At 42.7% G+C, this 9,405-nt stretch overlaps 1 pseudogene; it reads left to right on the forward strand.

Moving 5' to 3' along the window:
* The window catches only part of LOC100961869, a 34,097-nt pseudogene extending 26,396 nt beyond the window's left edge, over positions 1 to 7,701 (forward strand).
* Positions 7,702 to 9,405: the final 1,704 nt, after the last annotated feature.

The following is a 9,405-nucleotide window of genomic DNA, read 5'->3' on the forward strand; positions in this document are numbered from 1 at the left end:
CTGCACCTGGCATCCTGTGCGCTCACACCCACATCCCACACCTCTGCACCTGGCATCCTCTGCGCTCACACCCACGTCCCACACCTCTGCACCTGTACAGCTCTGTTGGACATGCACGCCGAGGCCAGTTTCCCTCCATCTTGAGAGGAAGGACACGTGGGCCTTCCAATTCCATAGCACCTCAGAATCTTATGATGCCCCCACCCCTCATATTCAGAACCCAAGCAGGATCACATGTATGGAGCAAACATTTCCCCTAGTCGCTGGCCCTGAGCACAGGATGGTAACACACATGGCATGCAGCTCATAAGACACAGACTTCAGTATCACACAGGCCCACAAAGACGTTGATGAGTAAATTCTGGACAACAAAGCAAGCTCCAGACAGCAACACAGGAAAAAAATGCATTAAAAAGATGAAGGGAGACTCCCGGTGCAAGCTGCCACACAGTTCTCCTGATGAGGGTTCCAGAAGGCAGCCAGACAAACTGCAGTCCAAAGGGGCAGAGGCCTGCCAGGGCACCTGAGCCTCCTTGAGAGGGCAGAAATGCTCTTTGTTCCATGGAGAGGGAGGATGTTAGCCTGTGCCCATCAGGTCTGTGGCTGGCCCAGCAAGCCTCTGAGGCCACCTCCCAACCTGCCCTGTGCTCCCCCACCCCAGCCCTGCAGGGGGCATAGCAGAAGCCGGGAAATGATAGGGATGCCTCGCCCAGGAAAGCCTTGGACAATTATTAGCTGTGCTGATGAAATACCGCTCGTGATACCCACCATCATGATGATATCACAACTCACCACTGTAGGGTGATGCCACTGGCCGTATCAACAGTCCCCCAGAGTCTGGCACCTCATTATAGCCCCTAGAAAAGAGGGGGATAGCTAATCCAATGGATGGTGCAGTACAAAGAAGGGAGCTGGGACCCAGGCCCAAGGTAACAGAAAAAACCAGAAACCTTCATTTTAAAATTTTCACCAGTTGCAATCACACAATTTGGTCTTGTAGCAGATGGGAAGATGCACCCCTCAGAACCCCATGAGGGAAACGCCTTCCTGACCCTGTGGAGGAAGGAGGTCACCTGGCAGTCTCCAGCTGCTAATCCCACCCACCCACCTCACTTTCAGAGCCAAGGTCAAGTTCTCCTGAGGCTGGTCAAAGAGGGGGTGGCTGGAGTCATGCTCTTGCTGGGGTGACCTCCAGAAACTGAGGAGTGGGGCAGTCATAACAGGGTAGGACATTTCTAGCCAGCACAGGCCCCCCGAGTGGGTGCCTCTGCTCCCCCACTGAGCTGACACTGATGTCACATCCCTCTTTGCAGCAGCTGACCCTCCCACACTGAAGGTTCACTCCTCTGTCTCCATCCGATGTGGTTAAGACATCGCGAGCAGGGCCAGCACTGGCCAGAACACCTTACGGTCTGGTGATTACAGAGAATTGTCCCAGAAAGCACATCATGCCTCCAAGCTTGACCGTTAATGTGTCACCTTTGTTTTTATGGGTGTCTGTCTCTTTGAGATGGATGCCAAGGCTACTTCAGCGAGCGTACAAGGTAGAGACTCCCAAACTGTGCTCCACTGTGTGATATGAGGAGGAATTCATGGAGCAAGCAGCTCAGTGCAGAAATTCAAAGGGAAAACCATGTACTTTTGCCTTCTTTAAAGATTCACAATTATGTGGCATCTGACTGAGAAATCCTGCAGTTAAGATATCTTTTTGACCTTGTGTAAGTCATTATTTTCCAAATAAAACTGACTATTGCAACTTATTTCCATAGAGTTACTTCTTAACATCTCAACCATCATGAATGCTCTATGAGACACAGCTCAGAAACTGGGGGTCAACTTTGTTTTCTTCTTTCCTTTTAAATAAAATTGTTTCTTAAGAATGTGATGTAAGAACATATATCATCAGGTAGAGAAAGAGAAGAAATAAAACTGGAGACCTATACGTTCATCACTCCAGCATAACCACTATTAATATTTCAATATATTTTCATTCATGCATTTTAATCAATAAAAAACATAACTGAAAGAATTTGACTATATGAGAATTTCTTCCATGCCCTTCCCCATCCCACGGTTTGCAGTTTGTCCAGTGCTCTGCAATCGCTCGCTCACCCATCAGGCTCCACCTCTTGGGCACCCCCCATCAACTCTCTCTTATCATCCCCTTGACCCTGCTCTGGTTGTCATTCTGCCACACTCAACGTGCCATCCCCCCATCCTGAGTCAGCTCATGTCTGCTGGTCTTTTACCCCAAATTTGGGTTACTGAGACTGGCTGGAGAATGCACTGCTAACACAAGCCTCCAGCCAGCTGCTCTGAAATTCTTCTGATCCTTGGCCAATTGACTAATTCGCTCTGAAGACAGGGGCCAAATTCCTCAACCAGTGTCCCCAGCATATCCCTTCCTTCCTTCCTTCCCTTAGACATCGTCCCATCATCCTCTCTCTCAGGATATATTCAGTTTCTGTGCACTCCTAACTTGCTCACTTTAGTCTGTAAACTCACATCTCTCCCACATGAAAAAGTCCTCCCTGGACCACATGTCCCCTCTAACAACCATCCAAACTTTCTCCCTCCCCTCCCAGCTACAGCCTATCACCAAGAAGTCAGCAACTGTACCCAGGTGCTTCCCTCCACCACCTCCTTCTCATCCACACACTGACGTGTTCTGCAAACACTCACAGGGCACTTGGCATCTGTCAGGTGTGATGTCTGGCACAGAGGGTAGATCAAGAAGGAAAAAAGCACAGCCTTTCCAGACCTCGTGAGCTGGTTGGAGAAGGACACTCACTGTGGTGTGTGGACAGAGCCTCCTGGGAGACCCAGAAAATGACCTGAGAAGACTCATGACTAAAACCACCCTATTCTGGGTTACATCTTCACGCTCTTCTGAAACCTTTTTCTCTTCTCACTAAGGTTACAGTGCTCTCAAAGCCAAGTCCAACAGCTCGGCTTTCTGCTTCTACCCTGACACTCAGCTCCATGTCACATTAGAAACTATCTTCCCCACTCTGCTGTGCTTTCCAGCTTCTCTGGTACCTTGGAGAGTGTAGGTAACCCTGTCGTCACCCTCAACCTCCAGTCTGTGCAGAAGAATCTCAGGCCTAAAGCCTAACACAGTTCCTCCTGCAGAGTTCAAGTCCCACTTCTACTTACAATCGGCACAGTTATGGCCAATAGCTTCTCAAACTCAGCACGCTCAAAAGTAAATTTTTGATCCCTTAGTAAGGCTGAAAATCACAGAAGTCATCCTAAATCCATCTCTCTTCCTCACCTGCTCTACCATCATCACCACCAATTAAAGCTATAATTACTAGCTCCAAAATGTCCCTCTAAAGTTAGTATTTTCCATTTTTATGTCTTGGTTTGGATGGTCCTGGCTAATTAGTCTTTTCCAAATACCATGTACCTCCTTCCTCCATGAAGACTGTAACTTTCCATGGCACTGGGAGTCTGGTGGGATTCAACATGCTCCACAGTTTGACACACTTTCCTTTAAAGCAGTGGTTCTCAACCTTCCTAATGCTGCAATGTATTTTCATTGTTAAAAAGAGGTCTCAACCCACAGGTTGAAAACTGCTGCTCTAAAGCCATGTAGTCCCCACTTGACACGTGGTAGCATTTAATAATGGTGTCTAGTTATTATTGTTGTCATTGTAATGATTAGTGCTGTCATTCCTATTGTCTTCACATACACACACAGCACTTGAGCAAAATCCACACCTAACCATCCACTCATGCATTCATTCCTAATGGTGACTAAGCTTCTTCTGCACACTAGATACCACTCAGCCCCTGCAGGGTCATTAGCAAACAACAGACTATGGCCCTGCTCTCGTGGAGCAGGTGTTCTAGTCCAGAAGAGATCCATAAAATAAATGGAAGGTAAGTTTCTATTATAATATTTCAAGAGAAGAATTGAAAGGCATGGAAAAGGAAAGAGGATTAGAGAATTCGTTTTATGCAAGGTGGTTGAGGACATCCTTTCTACCCAGGCAACATCTGAGGAGACATGAGAAGAAAGTGAAACAACAGGTTGTGTTACTGAGAGAGGGAAGGACTGACAGCAACTTCAATAGCCCTGTGGCGGGGACATACTGCTGGGTGTAGACAGCAAGTGGTTCTTCAACAGCAAGGAGATTACTGTGTCGGAATTGTGGAGGGTGGAGGGAGTGGGTGGAAGACTGAGTCAGGAAGGGTCAGCAGACTGGTAGCTCAGGGAGGAATAGGCCCCGTAAGGACAGTGGATTTTATCACTTCTTTGGGGAATGAATTCCATTGTCAAATGCATTTGAAAAAAAGTAAGTAGAGTGACAGATTTTTTTATTATCTTCAATATGTTACTATTAAAAGAGGACAAACACATTCCCTTTAACAAATTTCAAACCTATTTTCCTCACTCTTTGGTCAATGGACCTTTATTCATGTTTTTATGTGGAAACTAGTTTGGAAATATGGCCTTACATGTGAACTAGACAAATGTTATTAACTTTTCTAATAACAATTGACATTGCCAGACTAGCACCAATACAGTCAAGCTGGCTAAAGGTGACCCCATGAAACCAAAGGGCAAGATGCCTGCCTATGCCTTCGCTGTGCAGACATGCAGAGAAGAACGTAAGGTCCCTGTCAATCTTGCAGAATTTTCCAAGAAGTGCTCTGAAAGGTAGAAGGCAATGTCTGGGAAAGAGAAGTCTAAATTTGATGGAATGGCAAAGGCTGATAAAGTCTGCTGTGATCCGGAAATGAAGGATTATGAGCCAGCTAAAGGAGGAAAGAAGAAGGACCCTAATGTCCCCAAGAGGCCATCGTCCGGATTTTTCCTCTTCTGTTCAGAATTCCACCCCAAGATCAAGTCTACAAATCTTGCTATCTCTTTTGGAGATGTGGCAAAAAAGCTGGGTGAGATGTGGAATAACTTAAGTGACAGTGAAAAGCAGCCTTACATCACTGAGGCAGCCAAGCTGGAGGAGAAGTGTGAGAAGGATGTCCCTAAGTCTAAAGGAAAGTTTGATGGCGCCAAGTGTCCCACTAAAGCTGCCAGGAAAAAGTGGGAGAGGAAGATGAAGGAGATGAGGAGCATGAATAAAAATCTGTTTATGTGTAACAAAAAAAAAATTTACATTGTTAACACCCAAACAATTTTAGGTTGAATTGTATATAGAAATGCCTCTTTTAAAAGATTTGTTTAACATTTGCTCTCAACAATGAATTAAGAGCTTATGAATAGAAAGTGAGATCAGCAGATGTCTGTATGTGCTACTATTTAAGCAAATGTGGCCTTTTTAAATTTTCTAACGCTCAAGAGTCTAGGTAGGCAGTGAAATATTCCCACTATTCTTATGTCTGCCCTCCTGAGTTCATTTAGACATGAAAAAACACTGATAATATTCTTTAAAAATTTTTCATTTTAAGGTTATACAAATTCTACATATAATAGGACACAGCACAAAATACAAAATCCACAACAGTTCAAAATTCCCAAAAAAATTTACAAAAAGAAAAAGAATTATTTTCTTAATCCATAGTAATTTTTTGTTACAACTCAGTGACAAAAACACTTTGGACAGTAAAGGACATGGAAAATGCTTGTTGTTATTATTTTCTAATCATAAAAACAGAATAGAAGTCTCCAGACTTTACTGAGTTGACGTGATTGCTGTGCCTCTAACTAGGAAATATTTGTGACATCATGTCCTTTTCTGCATGAGGCTGACAGATCACCTGAGCCCACACAATCCTGAGCAGTGCTCTGGGGCTCAGCCCACATCTAACAACAGCACTTCCTACCATCCCATCCTTCACAGCATCGTAATTTGGTCAAATGACCGGGGTGGAAGCAACCAGCCACATCCCCTGAATCACACTAGTCAGCAGCTATTATCCCCTCGCTTTCAAAACACATGATAATTTAAGTAAATTCAACCTTGTATTTTCAAGTAAATTTGATGTCCACAGAGAACTGTCCTGAACAAATGCACTTTTTAAAGCTTTTCTGAAAATTACAGCATACAGTCCCTGGACAGAATAAACTGGCGTACTAAAGGAAACAGAGACTGTTCTCCACAACTTTTTGTCTTGCTTTGCATAAAAAGTTAAAATAGGCAACAAGTTGTTTGAATTTATCATTTTGGACTCAGGATAGCTAAAATAATGACACATCAGAAAGAAATTATAAGTTCCTACTTTATACTTAAAGTATTTAGGTTGGAAGAAAATGTGTCAAGTACATAACATACAGTGAGGCTAAAGTAAAAACGTGTGGATTGTCTTGTATTTTTCTCTTATTTGCAGGATATTATAATAGAAAAGCAAAATGAAAAGCAAAATTACAAAAAACTATGAGTCTCTAGACCACTTATAACCACAGAGGCAACAAAAGTTTTTCAAGTACAAGAAAGGAAATTTGATAGTATATGAAAAGAACAGAGAACCACAATGTAGAAAGTTTATGCAAGAAGGTAAAGGAAAAGTCCATAGGGCACCTCATACATAATTAACTTAATAGATACTAATGTAGTTTCTATTAAAAAAACTAATTAAAAAAAGAACACATTACAAAGGAACTTTTGCTTAGTATCATAAAAATTACGATCTCTAGCCAAGCTTAAACATTATATTTATAGTGAAATGCTAGAGTCATCCTCATTACCATGAGGAAAAAGGTTCTGATGCTCATTACCAACCTTATTATTATTATTCTGGATGTCCAGGCCATGCAAATATGAAAAAAGGGGGAAACTGTGTAAGTGAAAGTTAGAAAGTGTGACAAAAATCATCATTATACAGATGATAATTACTTAGAGAACAAAAAGAATCCTTAATAGAGTAGAAATATATATTATGATGAATAAATAGAATAACAAAAACCAGATTCAGCATCATCTGAAAACAACCAAAAACTCAAAATAGCAGTTCCTCAAAAAAATTGAAAATGAAATTACCCTATAATCCAGGAATCTCAGTTCTGATTACACTGGGGGTTCCAAAAGTCACTTCCAAAGTCACCATATACAGGAAAAACGTGAAATTATATCTAATTGTGCCTTTATTTACAAAATATTCATTACAAAATTTTACAAAGAGAATTACCAATACATAGAAAATACTTTGTAACCATTTTGTAAAGTTTCGTAATGAATATTTTGTAAATAAAGGCACATTCAGCTATAATTTCCCCTTTCCCCTGTGTATGGTGACTTTAGGGACTCATGAATTATTCAAAACAAAGTTCATGTACAAATGCATGTTCCTTTCAGTTATTATTATAGTGAACCAGTCTTTAATTGTACTGATATTTAATTTTCATATTATTTGCTTCTCAAAAATTTAGAGATTATCACTATCGCTAGTCCAAAATCTCAGAGTTTTAATTACTAAAATTGTACTTACTAATTGTGAACTTATAAAATTCCCTTTCCATGGGGGAAAAAAGGAAATAATAAAAAATCACTTTTTATTCATAAAAATCAATGCACAGGAGACACAGTGAGGGGCCGGTTTCCTACCGGGGGCTTCGTGGTGTAGCTTTTCCTCCAGTGCCCGGGGCTGCCTCCTGCCCCAGCCTCTTTCTGCCTGGCGCTGTCTAAAGCTCCAGGACCTGACAATTTGATTGGCGCCTCCACCTTCATTGCTCAGATTTTCGATGCTTATTCCCTCCTAGTGGCCTTTGTGAAGCTGTCAGTTGTCTACCTTTCGTAAAAAATGGTGGCAGTTCCTGAGACAGGACGTTTCCTCATTATTTGCAGCTCTGACTCAAGCCACACGTGCCCTGGAAGCTCGCGTCCCTCTTAGTCCTCCTCTGGCTGTTACCTGCCAGGTCTCAGGCCACCTAATTGCTCCTCTGCCATACTCGGGGATGGTGTGTCCCATCCCAGCACACTTCCTGCACGGGCACCTGACAGCCCTTGCTTCTCTGTCAAGCTACGTGAGGAGGGAAGTGTCCATCTGGACCACCACTTTCCAAAACTCTTCATTCATTTCTTTCCTGGGACTTGAAATCTACTTCCCTTCATAGTTGAAATGTTTCCAATAAACGTATTTCCTTCTTTTTTCTTGGAAACAAATCACCTCATTCCATTGCATCAGCGTGGATCACGACCCAGCCAAGGACATTCCACTCCCACCAGGAGGGGAAGCAAGTCCTGCTAACATTGTGCAGATCTCTTGAAGACGCCTGCCTTTGGCTACAGAAAAGAGAATGTCATCTATTTAGACAATATATGTTTGTTTCTTGACCAATAACTAGTTCTCTGTGGCAATTTTCCAGATTGAACTCATGGGCTTTTGATCTGTAAATGCATAATACACGTTACAGAATTCCAATTTCTTGGGAAGTCTAAGGCCTGAAGAGTAATGTGTGACTACCCGTCCTTCCCTCCATCTGCCTGTCTCCGGCGCCCTATAACCCTAAACCCATTTGCACATTGTCCAGACTCTCCACCGCGGCAGGCCAGGCTGGTCATCCTGTCCCTGCCAGGGCCAAGCTCCTGGACAACGCTGTTTCTGCTGTGTCTTCCAGATCTGGGGGAGTGTCTATAATTCCTCTCCACCTTGGGGGGCTTGTATCTGTCCCCTGAGTCCAGCTTCCCACTCCTACCCAGGACAGAGCTGCCATCAGAAGCAACTCTTTGGGCAGCTTGATTCTCCACTTCAGTTCAGTTTCCCCAAATGCTTGATGGGCATTAACTGCGATCACACTTGACATTCATCTATTTTGGAACAATGATTTGAATTGAAAGCTCTCACCTCAAACACAAAAACAGCCATAGAATATGTTTCCATGTTAGTCTTCTGAGAAATTATCTGATTTTGCAGCAGCAGCCATTGATTTAAAATAATACTAGCACGAGACAGCACCAATCTGTAGACTCTCCTGACATCAGTTAAACATCTTTACTCCCTAAAATAGAATTATGGAAGGCAAGGAAATGCATTGGAGCGAAATTATTCCTGAATGTAACAATGACAATGCAATTTCCTGGATTTATGATGGGTGCTTTGGGAATTGGCTAAGTGGCCTAAAAGAGTTAATGTCCCTCCCAAAGTGCTTTATTTTAATGTTTGGGAAGTTTATAATCTAGTATACTATGCTGCTTTACAGAAATATCTCATCATTACAGGCCTTCATCCACATGAAAATATTTGCTTTTATGGACGAAGATGCTCTCTCAACAAAAATATTAAATGCAGCAACTTCAAAACTTCCTAAATCCAATCACTTTAAAAATTCACAGCTCTCACATTAAGGCAATAATAAAACATACGTAGGTGTCCATCACCATTCTGGCCAAAGGGCCATTTCACTGGTTGGTTGAACAAGGAGAAACTGTATTTTTTCTTCACCCAATTCTCCATCCCTGCTACTCGCAGCCGCTCTCTGTACAGTGTCACTATCGATCCACC

The sequence above is a fragment of the Otolemur garnettii genome, unplaced genomic scaffold (assembly GCF_000181295.1).
Source record: "Otolemur garnettii isolate 467f Iridium unplaced genomic scaffold, OtoGar3 scaffold00075, whole genome shotgun sequence".
Taxonomy (NCBI): domain Eukaryota; kingdom Metazoa; phylum Chordata; class Mammalia; order Primates; family Galagidae; genus Otolemur; species Otolemur garnettii.